The sequence below is a fragment of the Triticum aestivum genome, chromosome 5B, assembly GCF_018294505.1.
Source record: "Triticum aestivum cultivar Chinese Spring chromosome 5B, IWGSC CS RefSeq v2.1, whole genome shotgun sequence".
Taxonomy (NCBI): domain Eukaryota; kingdom Viridiplantae; phylum Streptophyta; class Magnoliopsida; order Poales; family Poaceae; genus Triticum; species Triticum aestivum.
Genome location: NC_057807.1, coordinates 201,508,992 through 201,531,768, shown reverse-complemented (window position 1 = coordinate 201,531,768; position 22,777 = coordinate 201,508,992).

Genomic DNA, 22,777 nt, shown 5'->3' with positions numbered 1-22,777 from the left:
TTCTTCTTCGAACCTTTGGTTTAATTAGGCAAACTAGATCGATTTTTCTTGCCATGGGAAGAGGTGCTTTGTGATGGGTTCGATCTTATGGTGCTTGATCCCAGTGACGGAAGGGGAACCGACACATATGTATCGTTCCTATTAAGGATAACAAGATGGGGTATATTTCTACGTAAACAGATCTTGTCTACATCATCATCATTCTTATTGCATTACTCCATTTCTCCATGAACTTAATACACTAGATGCATGCTGGATGGCGATCAATGTGTGGAGTAATAGTAGTAGATGCAGGTAGGAGTTGGTCTACTAATCTTGGGTGTGATGCCTATATAATGATCATTGCTTGGATATCATTATGATTATTTGAAGTTCTATCAATTCCCCAACACTAATTTGTTTACCCACCGAATGTTATTTTTCTCGAGAGAGGCCACTAGTGAAATCTACGTCCCCCAGGTCTCTTCTTTATTATTTTTGCCTTCACGATCTATTTTTATTTGCTTTTATTTTCAGATCTATTAATCCAAAAATACAAAAATACCTTGCTGCAATTTATTATAATTTATTTTATCTCACGTTCCCGTGAGATCTATTTATCCAATCTACTACAATTTTACCTATCTTTTTACCCGTCAAGGATTGACAACCCCTCTCTTACGTCGGGTTGCAAGTATTTGGTCATTGTGTGCAGGAGCTATTTACGTGGTGTAGCGTGGTTCTCCTACTGGTTCGATAACCTTGGTCTAATCACAGAGGGAAATACCTACTGTAGTTGTGCTGCATCATCCCTTCCTCTTTGGGGAAATACCGACATAGTTCAAGCCGCATCAAAAGGAATTTTTGGCGCTGTTGCCGGGGAGACATCATCAACATCTACCAGGTTCCTAATCGCAAATCTCATCTCCATGCAATTTACATTATTTCCATTTGCCTCTCGTTTTGCTCTCCCCTGCTTCACAAAAAATTGTCATTTTATTCGCCCTCTTTTTGGTTCATCGTTTTCTCGTCAGATCTGTTTTTGAGTGCAATCTTGTTGCGTAGTCACAATGACTCAAGAGAACACCAAGTAGTGTGATTTCTCCAATACCAACAGCAATGATTTTATTAGCACTCCGATTGCTCCTCCCGCCACTAGTGCAGTGTCTTGTGATATTAATGCCGCTTTGTTGAATCTCGTTATGAAAGATCAATTTTCCAATACTCCTCATGAGGATGCCGCGTCCCATCTTAACACATTTGTGGAATTATGTGATATGCAGAAGAAAAATAATGTTGCAATGATATTGTGAAGTTGAAATTATTTCCGTTTTCTTTGCGAGATCGTGCAAAAGTTTGGTTTTCTTCTTTGCCACGCAATAGTATAGATTCTTGGGATAAGTGCAAGGATGCTTTTATTACTAAGTATTTTCCGGCCGCAAAATTATTTCCCTTAGGATGCAAATCATGAATTTTAAGCAACTTGAGCATGAACATGTTTCACAATCTTGGGAAAGAATGAAATTGATGCTAAGAAATTGCCCTACTCATGGTTTAAATCTTTGGATGATCATACAAAAAAAAATTATGCGGGATTGAATTTTGTTTCTAGAAATCTTTTAGATTCCGCCGTGGGGGTACTTTTATGGAAATTACTTTGGGTGAAGATACTAAATTGCTTGATAATATTATGGCAAATTATTCACAATGGCATACCGAAAGAGCTCCTACTAGTAAAAAAGTCAATTCGGTAGAAGAAACAAATTCTTTGAGTGAAAAAGTTGATCCTCCCATGAAGTTGGTTGCTAATAAAAATGCTCCTATGGATCATAATGATGTGCCTTTGTCTACTTTGATTGAGCAAAATAGTGATGCCGTAGATGTGAATTTTGTCTCGAGAAACAATTTTAATAACAATGCTTATAGAGGTAATTTTAATCCTAGTCCTTTTTCATGAAATTCCTCTACTAATTATGGTAATTCCTATTGTAATCCTTCTTACAATAATAATAGGAACATCTCTGATCTTGAGAATAATATTAAAAAGTTTATCAATGCTCAAAAGATTTTTAATACTACGATAGAAGAAAAGTTGAGTAAGATTGATGATATGTCTAGAAGCATTGATGGAATTTCTCATGATGTAGAAAATCTCAAGATAAAATTTTTTGTGCCTAAGGTTGAAGAATCAATTAAAGCTTTATATGTTTCGATGGAGAAAGAAAGAAAAGAACCTCTATGCTTAGAGCTAGAAGAGAATTTTTAGGAAAAGCATTTTCTAGTGATTGCTTTCATTAAAATAATGAAGAGATGAAAATGATTGGTGTTTATTCTATTGATTATTTGTTTAGTAAAAGTAATATTGATAAAAAAGGTACTTAAGAAGAGTCAACTTTAGTTACAAGGCGTCTCGATAATTCGGAGGAAAAAAATCTTGTTGAGAAATTGATAAAAGTGGGTTTGAAGAGGTCAAAACTTTAACTAGCGATGTGCCCACTCTTTTGGATTACAAAGACTTTAATTATGATAATTGTTCTTGATTGATTGTATTTCTTTGTTGCAATCCATGATAAATTCACCCCATGCTTATGAACAAAATAAAGCTTTTACTAAACATATTGTTGATGCTATCATGAAACTTTGGAAGAAAAGTTGGAATTAGAGATTTCAATTCCTAGAAAATTACATGATGAATGGGAACCTCCTATCAAAGTCAAGATTAAAAATTAAGAGTGTTTTGCTTTATGTGACTTGGGTGCTATTGTTTCTACAATTCTGAAATCTTTATGTGATGTGCTTGGTCTTACCGATATTGAGGAATGTTCTTTAAATTTGTGTGGCACCCGGCTCAGAGAAACCGGTTTACCTTGCATTGCCAGCCCAGAGACCATGTCTTCTGGCAACACACAACATCTTGGTACAGAATACAACCACTTTATTGATGCTAGCGGAACATAGTTCATATTACAACAAATTAGGAGGCCAAGTGGCACACACGGTGCGGCAGAACAATATGTACATTATTTAATGAACATAAGGGGGCCTCGATCATGACAACTACGCGGCAGCGGAACGACGACGAAGCGGGACTCCATAGCACAGGGACACCGATGTGAAGACGATCTAGACTCGAGCAGCACTCTGTTCCAATGAATCTTTCCTGAAATCTGGCATGACACGCCAGGTCAGTACATTGAATGTACTTGCAAGCTCACAACAAGCATAAACAAAATGACAAACAATATCATGATATTAACCAATTTAACTCATCAATGCAAAATCATGCTATGGATGCAGTGAATCAAATCTCGTGCCTCAAGTCCCACGGACTTGCTTACCAACGGCTTACCAGTAACCAAACGGTGATCTCGCTCGGATCATAAAATGGACCAACCATGTGGTCATCAAACGGGTTGCCACACAACCAAACGGTGATCTTTCTCGGATCACAAACGGACCAACAACTTGGTCATCAAATGGGTTGCCTCGCAACCAAACGGTGATCTTTCTCGGATCACAAACGGACCAACAACTTGGTCATCAAAAGGGTTGCCTCGCAACCAAAGGGTGATCTTTCTTGGATCACAAACGGACCAACATCTTGGTCATCAACATCAACATGGTTCTCCAACCATCCTCTTTCCAACAGTGTCACGTTATTAATTTAGTCTGCAAGATTTATTTAAAACCTTGACCGTCTTTTGAGCGTGTCCGTAACCGTGGACTCGGCTATCGATAGATTTAATACACTCTGCAGAGGTAGCGCACTGTACCCACACCAAGGAACCCATGGCCTCGCACTCCCATTCGGGTGGACCAACGACATTCCAATAAAACCCCTCCATTGCCATGACACTCTCCCGGCCACTCTGACTAACTCCCCACTGGGCTAATTCATGGGTGGCCCCGTGTCTACCCCAGACACCAACGGCCACCGTCGTGGCAAAATGGGCACATCGTGGCAAAACGGTCCCAAACATGGACAAGGTACCATAACAACATCAACAGGCACACAAGGTTATGTCTGCTTACCGGGCCAGGGTACCGCACGCCCATAACCTTCCCTCGTTGGAGGTACCGACCAGATGCATGACAACAGACCGAATAAAGGACTTCCCATAAAGGCAAATGTGGTTGCGCAGGGAAAAACTCGATTCAGTGGCACCATTACCCGATCAACGATATGTTCAAGTTGATTTGTTATCAGGTTCAACTTAAAATAAAAATGACCGGTGTCATGACATGCCATGCAAATGCACTCATATAACATGCTTCACTAATCATCAGAACCATACCGGGTCAACATATATCAAGCACTAATCAAACATTTCAGAACCTCATGGCACTATTCTGGTCATGTCTATGCAGCAACTAATCATGGCAATAACTTAGCATAATCATTTTCTTACTCAAGAAAATATTATTCAAACTAGTCCTTTTCATAAGAAAATTATTTCTCCAAAGCCTATCATCACTTATAATAACTTAACTCTAGCTTTTTTAACTCTTAACTTTCTGTCAATCAACATATCCACATGAATAAGCTTGCAACAGAATAAAAATAATTATTTAACTAGGTGATTTAAATGCACGAACTAATTAACCATTCAAGTTGAAAATAAATCACAAATATTGCAATGGCACCATGAAATTGTTGTTGTGGCTTGCCTTAGTGCAGATGAGGGTCACACTCCTCCTGGTGATCCTCAAGACAAGCTTCACCTTCTGAAAACAATTATAAACACAAAAATAAAACATCAAGAACCCTTCTGAAATTCACCAGAAAATCTAAGCAGCAGAGAAAAATCTCATCTTTGGTGTGCTGCTAGAGATTTTCATACAAAACACAATGCAAAAAGAATCAATTCATTTGGACATATGGTTATAAAGTTGTGGCTGTTTGAAGTGTTATGTAATTATTTGAATTTGAAGAAATAAAAACATAACTGGGGGGTGACGTCGAAGGCGTAAACCCCCCGGGGCGCCTCCACTCGTACTACTTCGGGCGTGTACAGAGTGGCTGACTAGCGGGCCCCTTTAGTCAGGTGAAAGGGAGGGGGAGAGAGAGAGACAGGGCGGCGGGGCTCCACCGGAGCACACATCAGCGAGTAGGGCTCCTTGGCCAGAACTGGAGGGATGGATCAAAAGAGGGGATGGAGGAGCACCTGCCCGTACCCGTAGCTTAGCTAGGGGTGGTCGGACGGCGTCGAAAATGGCCTCTCCAGCGCGGCAGAAAGCAGAGGTCGCCGGAGTTGAAGACGACGATGACTAGAGGCAGCACCAGGGGCTCCAACCGGGTGAAACGGCACCATCGAGGCACGGTGGAGGCCCTGGAAGGGTCGCCTGGGCTTGGTAGGGGCTGGAGTGGTGCGGACGGACAGAGGGGATCGTCGGCGAGCTCGAGCTCGGGGACGGCGGCCCGAGGCCTGCCCGGCCGGGCCACGGCTTTCTACAGGTCTGTGGAGTGTGTGCGTGAGGAGTGGATGATGCTCAAGGAGGCTGGGGAGAGCTCTATTTATAGCCGAGCGACTAGAGGTGCTCGGGCTCTGCCGGAGGGCACCTGGACGCTGCGCCTGGCGACGAGCGGCATCAGTGAGAGAGGGAGAAGGCGAAGCAACTCACGCGGGAACTGTGGGCGAGCAGAGACAAGCACAGGAGCGAGGGGATGGCGATGAACATAGTGCGCGGCACACTGTTGGGTTGGCCAGACCGTACCCGTGCTCGCCGCGGCAAGCTTTGGCGTCGGCGAGCGCCAGGGTGAAGTTAACAACAGAGGCTCTGGCGCGACGCATAGCGTGTCGGCTGCATGCCAGCACGCCTGGACGAACGCAGTCACCACGTGAACTCTGACCTCAGGCCAAACTAAGCCTAAACCTCATGTCTGGCGTGTTGTCCGTGGTAGATTTAGAGGTTACCACACTTTGGTTTGAGCTCAGACGCAGTAAGCATGATTTTTACTTCACTGCAAGTTACTGGTCACTAACTTTGAGAGCTTGATGTGGTTAAACACTTGGGAGTTGGGAGCTGTGCTTTGGTGGTTAGCAATGAGCTAGGAGGATAGTGATGCACAAGAAAATGCAGCACCAATGGAGCAAGTAAAATGGTAGTTGCTGTAGAAACTACCATTTCTATCCAGAACAGAAAATAATTTATGTAGCAAAAATATTCCAAAAAGTGGTGTGATGTTTTTGCTCAGGGAGGTGCCCTAAAAATAGAGGTTGCTTTGGAACACAAGTTTCTGTTTAGTGTTTTTGAGAGGAAAATGAATATTTTTCATTAAAGAAAAATATCCATGACATTATTTTGAGGTAGATCAAAGACGAAATGATGGTTTGGAGGAGGAGTGAACCACTTGGGTGATGCCCAAGTGTTTTAAGTCCAACTGAAATGATTCAAACTTCAAAATTCAAATCAAAACCCAACTGAAAACCAGAAGAGAAAGGAAGGCAAAAACGAGGCTGTCACAAACCTCCCCCACTTAGGATGAATCTCGTTCTCGAAATTCGTTTGCTTGGGAAAACAATTATGGATAATTTGCTTTAGAAATTCTTCTTGCTCCCAGGTTGCTTCTGCCTCTGTATGATGCTCCCGCTGGACCTTATAGAATTTTCTCGTCTTGCTTCGAGTGACCCTTTCCATCTCATCCAAAAAATTTAACGGTTTCTCTTCATATGTTAAATCCTCAGCCAGCTCTATTCTTGTCATAGCAGTCCTTTTCTCGGGCGGTGATATGCATCGTCTCAACTGGGAGACATGGAACATGTTGTGCACTTCTGACAACTCTGGCGGCAGCTCCAACTGATATGCAATAGTACCCACTCTAGACATAACTGGAAATGGACCGATTAATCTGGGTGCCAATTTTCCGCGAGTCTGAAACCTTTTTATTCCCTTCATAGGAGTGACTCTAAGGTACACTTGTTCTTCGGGCTCAAAACTGACCTGCCGGTGCTTTGCATCATAATAGCTCTTTTGTCGGGATTTGGCCAATCGCAGACGGTCTCTGATTTCTTGTACTTTCCTTTCAGCTTCCATCATGAGGTCTATTCCGAAGAGACGGCTATCCCCGGTTTGAGACCAATTCAACGGGGTGCGGCACTTACGGCCATACAAAGCCTCATATGGTCTTATTTTTAAACTGGCCTAGAAACTGTTGTTGTAGGAGAACTCAGCATACGGCAGACAGTCTTCCCACTTAGGCCCTTGGGCCAAGGCACATGCTCGTAGCATTTCTTCAAGTATTTGGTTTACTCGTTCAGTCTACCCATCGGTCTGAGGATGGTAAGCGGTACTATATTTTAGTGTTGTTCCCGAAGCTTGATGGAGACGGGACCAGAAAGCGGAGGTAAATAGGTACCCCCGGTCAGAAGTGATTGTTCGAGGTACTCCGTGTAAACTGACTATTCTGGCCACATATAATTGTGCGAGCTGATCAGCACAGTATGTGGTTCTGATGGGAATGAAATGTGCCACCTTGGTGAACATATCCACTATGACCCATACTGCATCATTGCCTCGCTGAGTTTTTGGTAGTCCGGTGATAAAATCCATGCATATGTCGTCCCACTTCCATTGCGGAGGCAACGGTCGGAGGAGTCCGGGTGGTTTCTGGTGTTCTGCCTTTATTTTATTGCATATGTCGCAGCAGGCCACAAAATATGCTATGTCTTTCTTCATTCCATCCCACCAGAATATTTGGTGAAGGTCTTCGTACATTTTAGTACCTCAGGGGTGGATAGAATATGAGGATTCGTGTGCTTCGGATAGTATTTTCTTCATTAAACCTTCTTGACTTCGTACACAAATCCTCGCGCGAAACCGTAGTGTACCTAGGTGGTCTTTGGAGAAATCTGAGGTCTGTCCTGCTAGCATTTGCTTGACATATTTTTGTAACATTGTGTCATCCGGCTGGGCCTTGCGGATTTCATCTTTGAGGGTAGGAGTAATTTCCATAATATTACCAAGACCAGCTTCAACTATGACCAGATTGAGCTGAGCGATTTCTTCTTGGAGTTCGGAAGGCATGGTTTCCATCATGGCATTTAAACTGGCAGGCTTTCTGCTGAGTGTATCGGCCACCACATTGGCCTTACCCGGGTGGTAATTAATTCCAAGATCATAGTCCTTGACTAACTCAAGCCATCTGGGTTGGTGGAGATTCAAATCTGGCTGAGTGAATATGTACTTGAGGCTTTTGTGGTCGGTAAATATTTGGCACCTTTTTCCAATGAGATAGTGCCTCCAGATTTTTAGAGCATGAACCACCGCGGCCAATTCCAGATCATGAGTAGGATAGTTCCCTTTGCGGGGTCGCAGCTGACGAGAGGCATAAGCTACTACCTTTCCATCTTGCATAAGTACACATCCAAGACCCTGTCTAGAAGCATCACAGTATACATCAAAGCTGCGATAGATGTCTAGAAGGGTCAACACAGGGGCTGAGGTCAATCTGATTTTCAGCTCGTTGAAACTTTTCTCACAATCCTCAGTCCATTCAAATTTCTTATCCTTTTTGAGAAGCTTTGTCAGTGGCTTGGCAATTTTAGAGAAACCTTCAATGAACCGGCGATAGTATCCGGCTAACCCAAGGAAACTCTGGATTTGAGACACTGTTGTGGGTGCCAACCAACCAAGCACGTCTTTTACTTTGCTTGGGTCCACGGCTATACCCTCCACGGATAGTATATGCCCAAGGAATCCAACTTGCTTGAGCCAAAACTCACATTTACTGAACTTGGCATACAGTTGATGGTCACGGAGTCTTTGTAAGACAACTCGAGGTGTCCTTTGTGCTCGTCTTCACTTTTGGAGTATATGAGAATATCATCAATAAAAACCACCACAAATTTATTGAGGAAATCCATGAATACTTTATTCATCATGTGCATGAAGAAAGCAGGGGCATTGGTGAGGCCGAAGGGCATAACAATATATTCATAAAGACCGTACCGAGTAGTGAATGTGGTCTTAGGAATATCTTCCTTTTTAATCTTGAGTTGGTGGCATCCGGTCCTCAAATCAATCTTGGAGAACTGTTTGGCCCCATTGAGTTGATCAAATAAATCATCAATCCTGGACAGTGGATATTTGTTTTTGATGGTGACATCATTCAGCTGACGGTAATCTACACACATACAGAGACTTCCATCTTTCTTATCCACGAATATAGCAGGTGATCCCCATGGTGAGGAACTGGGATGGATATAACCTTTTTGGAGCATCTCATCAAGCTGTTTCTTTAGCTCCACTAATTCTAATGACTGTCACATCCCCAGAATATTTCTTGTATTAGTTGCATGTTAGAGCACTCATGCATCATGTCTAAATTTCTTAAACTTGGAATTGAGGAAAGTGGAAGCCTCAAAACCTTAAATAAAAGAAGGGGAAATAACCCTAGAAATCTCATTCTTTGTTTCCAAGATGTCCTTTTGCAATGTTTGAGAATTTTGGAAAGAGCTATATATCAAACCAAAATTTAGGAACATTTTTAAGGAATTATTTTTGGGACTTTGAATTTAAATCAATAGCTATTTGAATCTGAACTTATATTCATATAACTAGAATATATTTTCAAATGCTTTTGAAATAATTTATGTGCCTTGGAAAAGTCCATGAAGCAACATAAATAAATTCAGAGGAAGTTTGGCACTTGTTTGAATTTTGTTTGAATTCAAACAGTGGCAAATGAACTAAATGAAATAACAAAAAACTAAATAAATAGAAAACTGCCGAGAGAGAGAAACTCACCTGTGCAACCCATCAGAGAGGCCCAGCCCACTAGCTCCAGCGAGCTTCTTCAAGCTGCTGCCAGTAGGAGGAGCTGCGTGCCAGGCGCGCAGCCGAGCCGCGCCAGCTCCTCCCTGCCTGCCTACCTCTCCCCGACCCTTCTAGCGCTGCCACGGAGACGCCCGCGACCCCCTGCACCTCTCCCCTCTCTCCCTGGACCTCTTTCTCCTCCTCTGCACTCTCTCTTTGACAGCCGCCCGAATAGGACGAAGTGTGCCACCGCAAAACACCGCGCCCACTGCCATCCCCTCGTCCCCCGAGCTCTCCAGAAGCTCTGATGTTCTCCGCTGCGTCTCCTCACCGATAAGCACAAGGCCCGTAGCACCACAGCGTCACCCTTGAGCTCAGCACTGCCGCATCTGGCCACCGGAGGTCGCCGCTGATTCGTGCACTGGAGGTTGTCCCCGAGCACTCTGAGCGTCTCTGCGAGTCGCTGTGAGCTCCACTCCATTTCCCCTCCTCCGTTTTTCTCATTCCCGTGTCGTAGCACCCTCACCCACATGCCCGAGCACCGCTGTCCGCCATGGCCGGCTAGCTTTCTTGACCCGATCCCCTCTGCTCGAACTCGTGGGACCAGCGTGCTTCTGGTGGCCCGTGGATGCCACCTAGCCCAACGGATCCTCCCCTAGTGCACCACAGCCCCGTTCCCAAGTGCACCCGAGCTCCGAACACCGCAAAGCTCATCGCCGGCGCCACTACAGCCCGCATCAGCTCGAGCCAGCACCACCATCGTACGCGCCTTGTTGTGGGTGTTCCAACGCACCCGGCCGCGCGACCTCTCGTCGCCGGAGTTGGCCGGATGAGTGACCTCGCCGTGCCCTGTTTACGCCGGCGGCTAAACACCGATTAGAGCTGACGTGGAGAATTAGGTTAGGTGCTAATCACTCGGTTAATTAACCCCTAGTGTATGACATGTGGGACCGCTGCTGTTAAAAACACGGGTTAAGTTAAATAACGCCCTGTTAACTCTCTATCTCACAGACATGTGGGCCCCGGTGTTAGGTTTGACCTGGACCGGCCCCTGTTGACTTGCTGACCTCACACTAAGGTCATGCTGACGCAGTTAATCATTTGCTTGATTAAAAATAATCTAGGAAATTCCAGAAAATAGTTAAATCTTCTAAAATTCATAGAAATTCAACCGTAACTCCAAATGCAATAATTTATATATGAAAAATTATCATAAAAATGCAATCTATCTATCTGTACCATTTTCATGCATGTTGGAACAACTTATAGTTGCTGAATAGGGCAAATCAAATGTTTGGCACTTAAATAATCCCATATGGAGTTTGAATTTGAACCTTCGGTTCAAACCAACTTCATTTAATCTGATTGTTAGTTGCATTAGCTCAAACTCTAGCATATTGCCATGTCATGATCATGCATCATATTGGGCATTGCATTGATTGTGTTCTTCATTATTTGCCGGTGTTGTCCCCTCTCGATGGACGTGGTTCCAACGATGAGTTCGATGACACCGATGAAGAACTATATTATCTTCAGAAGTGCCAGGCAAGCAAAACCCCCTTGTAGTTCGTTGACATCTCGGCCGGATCTCCTTGCGGATGGAACCCGAATAGGCGATAAACCTGGACTAGAGACTTGTGTGGTTAGTCAGGTTGTGGCTGACACCCTCGCCAGGCTTCCGCTTGAAGGTTGCCGAGATACATGACATGTACATGGCGGTAAGTGGAAAGAGCGTGTGTGAAGAAGTACACCCCTGTAGGGTTATAAATGATCTATTCGAATAGCCGTGTCCGCGGTAAAGGACCTCTAGGTTGCCTATACAGTTCATAGACAAGTGAAAGTAGATACTCTAAAATGCGCAAGATAAGCGTGAGTGCTATGGATGGCGTTCTCGTAGGGAGACGGGAGCGGATCCATAGTGGTGTATTGATATGGTGAATATGTGCACTTGTGTGCGCCACCTCAAAAGAGTTACTTGCAGTCGTAGTTCAGGATAGCCACAGAGTCAAAGTTGGCTTGCTGCAGTTAAACCCCACCACCCCCTTTGTTGATAATGATGCATATGTAGTTAGTTCTGATGTAAGTCTTACTGGGTACATTTGTACTCACGTTTGCCTATTTTATGTTTTTGCAAAGAGACTTCAGTCTCACTAGTAGTTTTGCGTGGACTTTGCCATTTAGTTTGTTACCTCAGCTACGATCTTGTGCCCTCGGCAGGATCTGGTAGATAGTCAGGCTTCTCAGCCCTTTTCATTTGTAGTTGTCTGTACTCAGACATGTTAAGCTTCCGCTTGTGCTTTGACTTGTATGCTCTGAATGTTGGGTCATGAGACCCATGTTTGTAATATCTTGCTCCTCAGAGCCTATTGAATAAATACTTTGAGTCGTAGAGTTATGTTGTGATGCCATGTTGTATTTCCACATATCGAGCATATTGTGTGTATGATTTGAAATGCTTGGTATGTGTGGGATCTGACAACCTAGTTGTTTATCCTTGGTAGCCTCTCTTACCAGGAAATGTCTCCTAGTGCTTCCACCAAGCCCTGGTAGCTTGCTACTGCTCCGGAACACTTAGGCTGGCCGGCATGTGTCCTTCTTCGTTCATGTGTCTGTCCCTTCGGGGAAATGTCACGTGGTGTCTACCGGAGTCCTGCTAGCCCAGCTGCTACAGCCCGGATTCAATCGTTGATGACCGACACGTTCGTTGCTGGGTCATGTATGCCTATCCCTGTAAGTTGGTGCCACTTTGGGTTTACGACTAGTCATGTCAGCCCGGGTTCTTTGTCATATGGATGCTAGCGACACTATCATATACGTGAGCCAAAAGGCGCAAATGGTCCCGGGCCTGGTAAGGCAACACCCGCGGGAATACCGTGCGTGAGGCCGCAAAGTGATATGAGGTGTTACATGCTAGACCGGTGTGGCATAGGATCGGGGTCCTGACAATGATGGCATGCGATAATATTTCTTGTACAATGGTGCGGTTCTGGGCACAAGGTCGATCGTAAACTCGAGCTCTCGTCTGGTGGCATGCCTGGCAGCTCTCCTGGGAATACATTGAGAAACTCACTGACTACGGGAATTAATTCGAACTCAGCCACAGCGGTAAAAACCATCTCTTTCTGTGGTATGCTCTTGCGGGCATGGAATTTTGTAGCTTGCCCTTTTGGACTGGTCAAGGTGACTTCTCGGGTTGCACAATTAATACAGACTTGGTATTGTGTCAACCAATTCATTCCCAAAATGGTGTCCAACTTAACAGACTCAATGACTATCTAGGAAGCTGGAAAGTGGACTCCGTTGATATTTATTTCCAGATTACGGCAAACCAGCTTGCTTCTGAGCAAAGATCCCGAGGATTGTACCAGCATATTCTTGCTCAAAATCGAACAAGGAAATTTGTTTTGGGCAACAAAACTCCGCGAAATAAAAGAGTGGGAAGCCCTAGAGTCAAATAAAATTACGACTTCGGGGTTCTCTTAGGCTTCGTCTGCGGAGAGGGCATGGACTTGGCCGGTGATGTTTTTCTGGACAGGGTATGCCCCAATAAAGTTGACTTGTGGCCTAAATGGAGGGTTATTCCTGCCGCCCTTGGGACACTGTCGGGCGTAATGTCCGGTTTGCCCACAATGAAACAGGAATTGTTGCGTTGGCATTCTTCTAGCACCGGGTTGGTTATGACATTCTTGACTTGCGTAGGGGCCTTGTTGATATTCTGCTGCCAATTGGGCTTGTACTCCACTTGCGGTTGCTGCCAGGTATGAGCCTTTTGCATAGGCTGATCCTCCTTCCCTGGTTCAAACTTGCGCTTGTGATCATTATTTGAAGTCTTGTTGTCATGTATCAGTTTGTGCTCCCTATCAGCAATGAGGGCCTTGTTTACCAGAGTTTGGAAATCAGTGAAATCAAACATGCTGAGAGTGCATCGAAGATGTTGATTTAATCCTCCAAGAAAACGGTCAATCTTCCTTTCTTCGGTGGCCACATCATGAAGGGAGTAGCGGACCAAATGATTGAACTTATTCAAATATTCACTCACAGACTGACTTCCTTGGAGGAGCGCAAGGAATTCGCGCTGCTTGACCTTCATAACTCCAGCAGGAATATGGTATTTGCGGAACCGATCCTTGAATTTTACCCAGGTGATTTCTTCATCGGCAAGCCACATGGCTTTTTTATTTTCCCACCAGATTGCGGCAGCGCCTTCAAGATAATGGGTTGCAAATGGGACTTTGTCATTTGTATCAGTACGGGTAATCTCAAGCTTCTTCTCAACAGTTCGCAGCCAGTCGTCTGCATCCAATGGATCAATAACCTGACTGAAACTGGGAGGGTTGGTTCTCTGAAAGTCTGACAGTTTGGAGTGATGACTGTTCTGATTTCCATTCTGTCCAACCATAGCTTGCACACTTCTCAAAATTTCAAGCAGATCATTATTTCTCCTTTCTTCAAACATACGGAGAATTTTCTCGGTGGAGGGTGGATTTGGCGGTGGAGGCGATGGTGGAACGTACGGCTCGGGGGGGTGTCCTGCCTATCATGCGGAACGACGAACAGGGGCATCCTCACAAGCGTTGCTACGGCTGCCTCCCCGCGTCATCCTGTTGTTTTTCCCAAGACAACACGATCGAGATGAGCAGCATCCAAAAAGAAATATAGTAGGGAAAAGCCAGCGACAAAACCCGAAAGAAGGCGAAAATCCGAAAGAAACCCATTGAATAGAAGAAAGTCCAACATAATTATACATAGACCCGTACGTAAAGGATAAATGACATAATAAGTTCAACTACTCTCATACATCGAACAGAACATCATGACTCGTACTACTACATCCGTACATCAACCTGATAACTGCGAATACTCGAGCGCTCTAATGCTCTGCTGGTGCTGCGGTGTCCTCTCCTGAAGCGGACTCGGATCCTGAACTGACGGCGTTAAACGCGACCTCCGGGTTAAATGTAACACGACGACGCTGACTCGAGGGCTCTCCCTCAGGAGCAGGTGCAGGATGAGGCTGAAGCATCGGGGCTACAGGGGTAGCGAGAAGAGAAACCCACTCTGCAGGAGTACTAAGAGGGTTCACAGTCGAGGTTACCGAGCTACTCGGAGGAGCAACTAGTGAAACTGGTGAGCTAGAACTGGATGGAAGATAAGGAGTAAATCCCGTAGACGATGGAGTAGTGACAACTCTAGTAGCGGCTAAAGCAACACGGACACGAGTCAGCTCTCGAGCCAGCTCGTGAATCAGAAGGTAGCTAGCAGTAATGTATCAAGAAAGGTGGCTAGCAGTACTATCGAACTCCGGATCAATGGTAGGAAAACGGACACGGCCACTGGCGTGCAGGGAGGGATAGTAGTAGAAACCTGGATGGTTCTGTATTCGGACCTCGTTATAGCGTAGCTCGACGAGGACCTCAAATGCAGCAAACTGGACAGCCTGAGAAGCGGTAGAAGCGTAACCGCTCCTGGAAGTGTGAGTGTAAGAACTGGAGGAAGAACTGGTGCCCAGAGTAACCACGGTGTGATACTCATACACTAAATCTGACAGACGCTCCCGATACACACAATAGACTGGGTCAACACCGTGAGGATACAGTCGACGCCACACGTTGCGAAGGAGATGCGGCGACGTGTACGGCATCAGCTGCAACTGGCACGGATACGACACCGGAGCCATCTACACTCACAGCCATTAGTAGGTTAGAAATAAAATAGTCAAGTGCATGCAATGCAACATCCAGCTAAAAACACTATCATCACTCAACTTTTACGCTAACTAACATCCAGTAACACGGTAGGAGTCTAGCGTGTCCTGCAGTCAGCGCGACTCTGATACCAAGCGGTGTGGCACCCCGGCTCAGAGCAACCGGTTTACCTTGCATTGCCAGCCTAGAGACCATGTCTTCTGGCAACGCACAACATCTTGGTACAGAATACAACAACTTTATTGATGCTAGCGGAACATAGTTCATATTACAACAAGTTAGGAGGCCAAGCGGCACACATGGTGCGGCAGAACAATATGTACATTATTTAATGAACACAAGGGGGCCTCGATCATGACAACTACGCGGCAGCGGAACGACGACGAAGCAGGACTCCATAGCACATGGACACCGATGTGAAGACGATCTAGACTCGAGCAGCACTCCGTTCCAACGAATCTTTCCTGAAATCTAGCATGACATGCCAGGTCAGTATATTGAATGTACTTGCAAGCTCACAACAAGCATAAACATAATAACAAACAATATCATGATATTAGCCAATTTAAATCATCAATGCAAAATCATGCTATGGATATAGTGAATCAAATCTCGTGCCTCAAGTCCCACGGACTTGCTTACCAACGGGTTACCATGTAACCAAATGGTGATCTTGCTCGGATCACAAAACGGACCAACCACGTGGTCATCAAACGGGTTGCCACGCAACCAAACGGCGATCTTTCACGGATCACAAATGGACCAACAACTTGGTCATCAAACGGGTTGCCTCGCAACCAAACGGTGATCTTTCTCGGATCACAAACGGACCAACAACTTGGTCATCAAACGGGTTTCCTCACAACCAAACGGCGATCTTTCTCGAATCACAAACGGACCAACATCTTGGTCATCAACATCAACATGGTTCTCCAACCATCCTCTTTCCAACAGTGCCACATTATTAATTTAGTGTGCGAGATTTATTTAAAACCTTGACCCATGGTGTGACCTACTTTCGACCGTGTCCATAACCGTGGACTCGGCTATAGATAGATTTAATATACTCTACAGAGGTAGCACATTGTACCCACACCAAGGAACCCATGGCCTCGCACTCCCATTCGAGTGGACCAACGACATTCGAACAAAACCCCTCCATTGCCACGACACTCTCCCGGCCACTCCGACTAACTCCCCACTGGGCTAAGTCATGGGTGGCCCCGTGTCTACCCTAGACACCAACGGCCACCATCGTGGCAAAACGGCCACATCATGGAAAAACGGTCCAAAACGGGGACAAGGTACAATAATAACATCAACGGGCACACAAGGTTATGTCTGCTTACCGGGCCAGGGTACTGCACGCCCATAACCTTCCCTCGTTGAAGGTACCGACTAGAGGCATGACAACAGACCGAATAAAGGCCTTCCCATAAAGGCAAATGTGGTTGCGTTGGGAAAAACTCGATTCAGTGGCACCATGACCCGATCAACGATATGTTCAAGTTGATTTATTATTAGGTTCAACTTAAAATAAAAATGACCGGTGTCATGACATGCCATGCAAATGCACTCATATAACATGCTTCACTAATCATCAAAACCATACCGGGTCAACATATCAAGCACTAATCAAACATTTCAGAACCTCATGGCACTATTCTGGTCATGTCTATGCAGCAACTAATCATGGCAATAACTTAGCATAATCATTTTCTTACTCAAGAAAATATTATTCAAACTAGTCCTTTTCATAAGCAAATTATTTCTCCAAAGCCTACCATCACTTATAATAACTTAACTCTAGCTTAGTTAACTCTTAACTTTCTGTCAATCAACATATCCACATCAATAAGCTTGCAACAGAATAAAAATAATTATTTAACTAGGTGATTTAAATGCATGAACTAATTAACCATTCATGTTGAAAATAAATCACATATATTGCAATGGCACCATGAAAATGTTGTTGTGGCTTACCTTAGTGCAGATGAGGGTCACACTCCTCCTGGTGATCCTCAAGACAAGCTTCACCTTCTGAAAACAATAATAAACACAAAAAGAAAACATCAAGAACCCTTCTGAAATTCACAAGAAAATCTAGGCAGCAGCGAAAAAATCTCATCTTTGGTGTGCTGCTAGATATTTTCATATAGAACACAATGCAAAAAGAATCAATTCATTTGGACTTATGGTTAAAAAGTTGTGGCTGTTTGAAGTATTCCGTAATTATTTGAATTTGAATAAATAAAAACAGAACTGGGGGGTGACGTCGAAGGCGTAAACCCCGCGGGGCGCCTCCACTCTACCGCTTCGGGCGCATACTGAGTGGCTGACTAGCGGGCCCCGCTGGTCAGGTGAGAGGCAGGGGGAGAGAGAGAGACAGGGGCGGCGGGGCTCCGCCGGAGCATACACCAGCAAGGAGGGCTCCTTGGCCAGAACTGGACGGAGGGATCGAAAGAGGGGACGGAGGTGCACCTGCCCGTACCCGTAGGTTAGCTAGGGGTGGTCGGACGGCATCGGAAATGGCCTCCCCAGCGGCGATAGAAAGCAGAGGTCGCCGGAGTTGAAGACGACGGCGACTAGAGGCAGCACCAGGGGCTCCAACCGGGTGGAATGGCACCACCGAGGCACGACAGAGGCCCTGGAAGGGTCGTTTGGGCTTGGGAGGGGCTGGAGTGGTGCGGACGGACAAAGGGGATCGCCGGCGAGCTCGTGCTCGGGGACGGCGGCCCGAGGCCTGCCCGGCCGGGCCACGGCTTTCTACATGTTTGTGGAGTGTGTGTGAGGAGTGGATGATGCTCGAGGAGGCTGGGGAGAGCTCTATTTATAGCCAAGCGACGAGAGGTGCTCGGGCTCCACCGGAGGACACCTGGACGTTGTGCCCGGCGATGAATGGCGTCAGTGACAGAGGGGAAAGGCGACGGAACTCACACGGGAACTGTAGGCGAGCGGAGACGAGCACATGAGCGAGGGGATGGCGATGAACACAGTGCGCAGCGCACTGTTGGGTTGGCCGGACCGTGCCCGTGCTCGCTGCGGCGAGCTCCGGTGTTGGCGAGTGCCAAGGTGAAGTTAATGGCATCGGGACGGTGATGGTGGTGGGGTTTGGCAGGCGGGGAAGTGATCACGCGAGCAACAGAGGCTCGGGCGCGACGCAGAGCGCGTCGGCTGCATGCCAGCACGCCTGGACAAACGCGGTCACCACGTGAACTCTGACCTCAGGCCGAACTAAGCCTAAACTTCATGTCTCGCGTGTTGTCCGTGGTAGATTTAGAGGTTACCACACTTTGGTTTGAGCTCAGATGCAGTAAGCATGATTTTTTACTTCACTGCAAGTTACTGGTCAGTAACTTTGAGAGCTTGCTGTGGTTAAACGGCCGGGAGTTGTGAGATGTGCTTTGGTGGTTAGCAATGAGCTAGGAGGGTAGTGATGCACAAGAAAATGCAGCACCAATGGAGCAAGTAAAATGGTAGTTGCTGTAGAAACTACCATTTCTGTCTAGAACAGAAAATAACTTATGTAGGAAAAATATTCCAAAAAGTGGTGTGATGTTTTTGCTCAGGGAGGTGCCCTAGGGTTCGAAGGATTTTTGTGAATTTTCTCAGATTTTTGTTGGCAATAAAAATAGAGGTTGCTTTGCAGCACAAGTTTCTGTTTAGGGTTTTTGAGAGGAAAATGAATATTTTTCATTGAAGAAAAATATCCATGACATTATTTTGAGGTAGATTAGAGAGGAAATGATGGTTTGGAGGAGGAGTGAGCCACTTGGGTGAAAGCCAAGGTGAGGCCCAACTGTTTTAAGTCCAAATGAAATGATTCAAACTTCAAAATTCAAATCAAAACCCAACTGAAAACCAGAAGAGAAAGGAGGGCAAAAACCAGGCTATCACAATTTGAAATTGGCGGATTCTACCATTAAAAGCCTATGGGAAAAATTAATGATGTTCCTGTTCTTGCAAATTGTTGGGGAACGTTGCAGAAATTCGAAATTTTCTACGCATCACCAAGATCAATCTATGGAGAGACTAGCAACGAGAGAGAGGAGGGCGCATCTTCATACCCTTGAAGATCACGATGCGGAAGTGTTACAAGAACATGGATGAGGGAGTCGTACTAGCGGTGATTCAAATTGCGGAAGATCCAATCTAACGCCGAACGGACGGCGCCTCCGCGTTCAACACACGTACAGCCTGGGGACGTCTCCTCCTTCTTGATCCAGCAAGGGGAGAGGAGAAGTTGAGGGAGAGCTCTGGCAGCACGACGGCGTGGTGGTGGAGCTTGCAGTTCTCCGGCAGGGCTTCGCCAAGCACTACTACGGAGGAGGAGGTGTTGGGGAGGGAGAGGGCTGCGCCAGGGGAAGGGTGAAGCTCCCATGCGCCTCCCCACTATATATAGGGGTGGAGGGGGCTGGTTTCTTGCCCTCCAAGTCCGTTGGGGCGTTGGCAAAGGTGGGAGGAAAGAAATCCCATCATTTCCTTCCCCACCGATTGTCATCCCCCCTTTTTAGGGATCTTGATCTTATCCCTTCGGGATATGATCTTATTCCTTCTAAGGGGGGACCTTGGTGCGCCTTGACCAGGGGTGTGGGGCCTTGACCCCACTACCCACGTTCATGTGGGTCCCCCCATGCAGGTGGGCCCCACTCCAGAACCTTCTAGAACCTTCCCGGTACAATACCGAAAAATCCCGAATATTTTCCGGTGGCCAAAATAGGACTTCCCATATATAAATCTTTACCTCCGGACCATTCCGGAACTCCTTGTGACGTCCAGGATCTCATCCGGGACTCTGAACAACATTCGCTAACTGCACACTAATTCCCATAACAACTCTAGCGTCACCGAACCTTAAGTGTGTAGACACTACGGGTTCGGGAATCATGCAGACATGACCGAGACAGCTCTCTGGCCAATAACCAACAGCGGGATCTGGATACCCATGTTGGCTCCCACATGTTCCACGATGATCTCATCAGATGAACCACGATGTCAAGGATTCAAGCAATCCCGTATACAATTCCCTTTGTCAATCGGTACGTTACTTGCCCGAGATTCGATCGTCGGTATCCCAATACCTCGTTCAATCTCGTTACCGGCAAGTCACTTTACTCGTTCCGTAATGCATGATCCCATGACTAACTACTTTGTCACATTGAGCTCATTATGATGATGCATTATCGAGTGGGCCCAGAGATACCTCTCCGTCACACGGAGTGACAAATCCCAGTCTCGATTCATGCCAACCCAACAGACACTTTCGAAGATACCCATAGTGCACCTTTATAGCCACCCAGTTACATTGTGACGTTTGGCACACCCAATGCATTCCTACGGTATCCGGGAGTTGCACAATCTCATGGTCTAAGGAAATGATACTTGACATTAGAAAAGCTTTTAGCAAACGAACTACACGATCTTGTGCTATGCTTAGGATTGGGTCTTGTCCATCACATCATTCTCCTAATGATGTGACCCCGTTATCAATGACATCCAATGTCCATGGTCAGGAAACCATAATCATCTATTGATCAACAAGCTAGTCAACTAGAGGCTCACTAGGGACATGTTGTGGTCTATGTATTCACACATGTATTATGGTTTCCAGTTAATACAATTATAGCATGAACAATAGACAATTATCATGAACAAGGAAATATAATAATAACCATTTTATTATTGCCTCTAGGGCATATTTCCAACAGTCTCCCACTTGCACTAGAGTCAATAATCTAGTTCACATCACTATGTGATCGTAATGAATCCAACACCCATGGGGTTTGATCATATCTCGCTTGTGAGAGAGGTTATTAGTCAATGGGTCTGAACCTTTCAGATCCATGTGTGCTTTACAAATCTCTACGTCATCTTGTAGATGCAGCTACCACGCACTATTTGGAACTATTCCAAATAACTGTTCTACTATATGAATCCGGTTTACTATTCAGAGTCATCCAGATTAGTGTCAAAGTTTGCATCGACGTAACCCTTTACGACGAACTATTTTACCACCTCCATAATCGACAAAAAATCCTTAGTCCACTAGTCACTAAGGATAACTTTGACCGTTGTCCTGTGATCCATTTCTGGATCACTCTTGTACCCCTTGACTGACTCATGGCAAGGCACACTTCAGGTGCAGTACACATCATAGCATACTGTAGAGCCTATGTCTGAAGCATAGGAGACGACCTTCGTCCTTTCTCTCTCTTCAGCCGTGGTCAGGTCTTGAGTCTTACTCAATACTCACACCTTATAACACAGCCAAGAACTCCTTCTTTGCCGATCTATTTTGAACTCCTTCAAAATCTTGTCACGGTGCGTATTCATTTGAAACTACTATCAAGCGATTTTTGATCTATCCTTATAGATCTTGATGCTCAATGTTCAAGTATCTTAATCCAGGTTTTCCATTGAAAAACACTTTTCAAATAACCCTATATGCTTTCCAGAAATTCTACATCATTTCTGATCAACAATATGTCAACAACATATACTCATCAGAAATGCTATAGTGCTCCCACTCACTTCTTTCGAAATACAAGTTTCCAATAAACTTCGTATAAACCCAAAATCTTTGATCATCTCATCAAAGCGTATATTCCAACTCCGAGATGCTTAATCCAGTCCTTAGAAGGATTGCTGGAGCTTTGCATACTTGTTAGCATCTTTTAGGATTGACAAAACCTTCTGGTTGTATCACATACAACCTTTCCTCAAGAAAATCGTTGAGGAAACAATGTTTTGACATCCTATCTGCAAGATTTCATAAATAATGCAGGAACTGCTAATATAATTTCAGTAGATTCTTAGCATCGCTACGAGTGAGAAAGTCTCATCATAGTCAACTCCTTGAACTTGTCGGAAAACATCTTAGCGACAAGTCGAGCTTTCTTAATGGTGACACTTACCATCATTGTCCGTCTTCCCTTTTAAAATCCATATGTACCCAACAGCCTTACGACCATCAAGTAGTTCTTCCAAAGTCTACACTTTGTTTTATACATGGATCCTCTCTCGGATTTTATGGCCTTGAGCCATTCGTCGGAATCCAGGCCCACCATCGCTTCTCCACAGCTCGTAGGTTCATTATTGTCTAGCAACATTACCTCCAAGACAGGATTACCGTACCACTCCGAAGCAGTACGTGTCCTTTTCGACCTACAAGGTTTGGTAGTGACTTGATCCGAAGTTTCATGATCACCATCACCAGCTTCCACTTCAACTGGTGTAGGCGCCACAGGAACAACTTCCTGTGCCCTGCTACACACTATTTGAAGTGACGGTTCAATAACCTCATCAAGTCTCCACCATCCTCAATTCTTTCGAGAGAA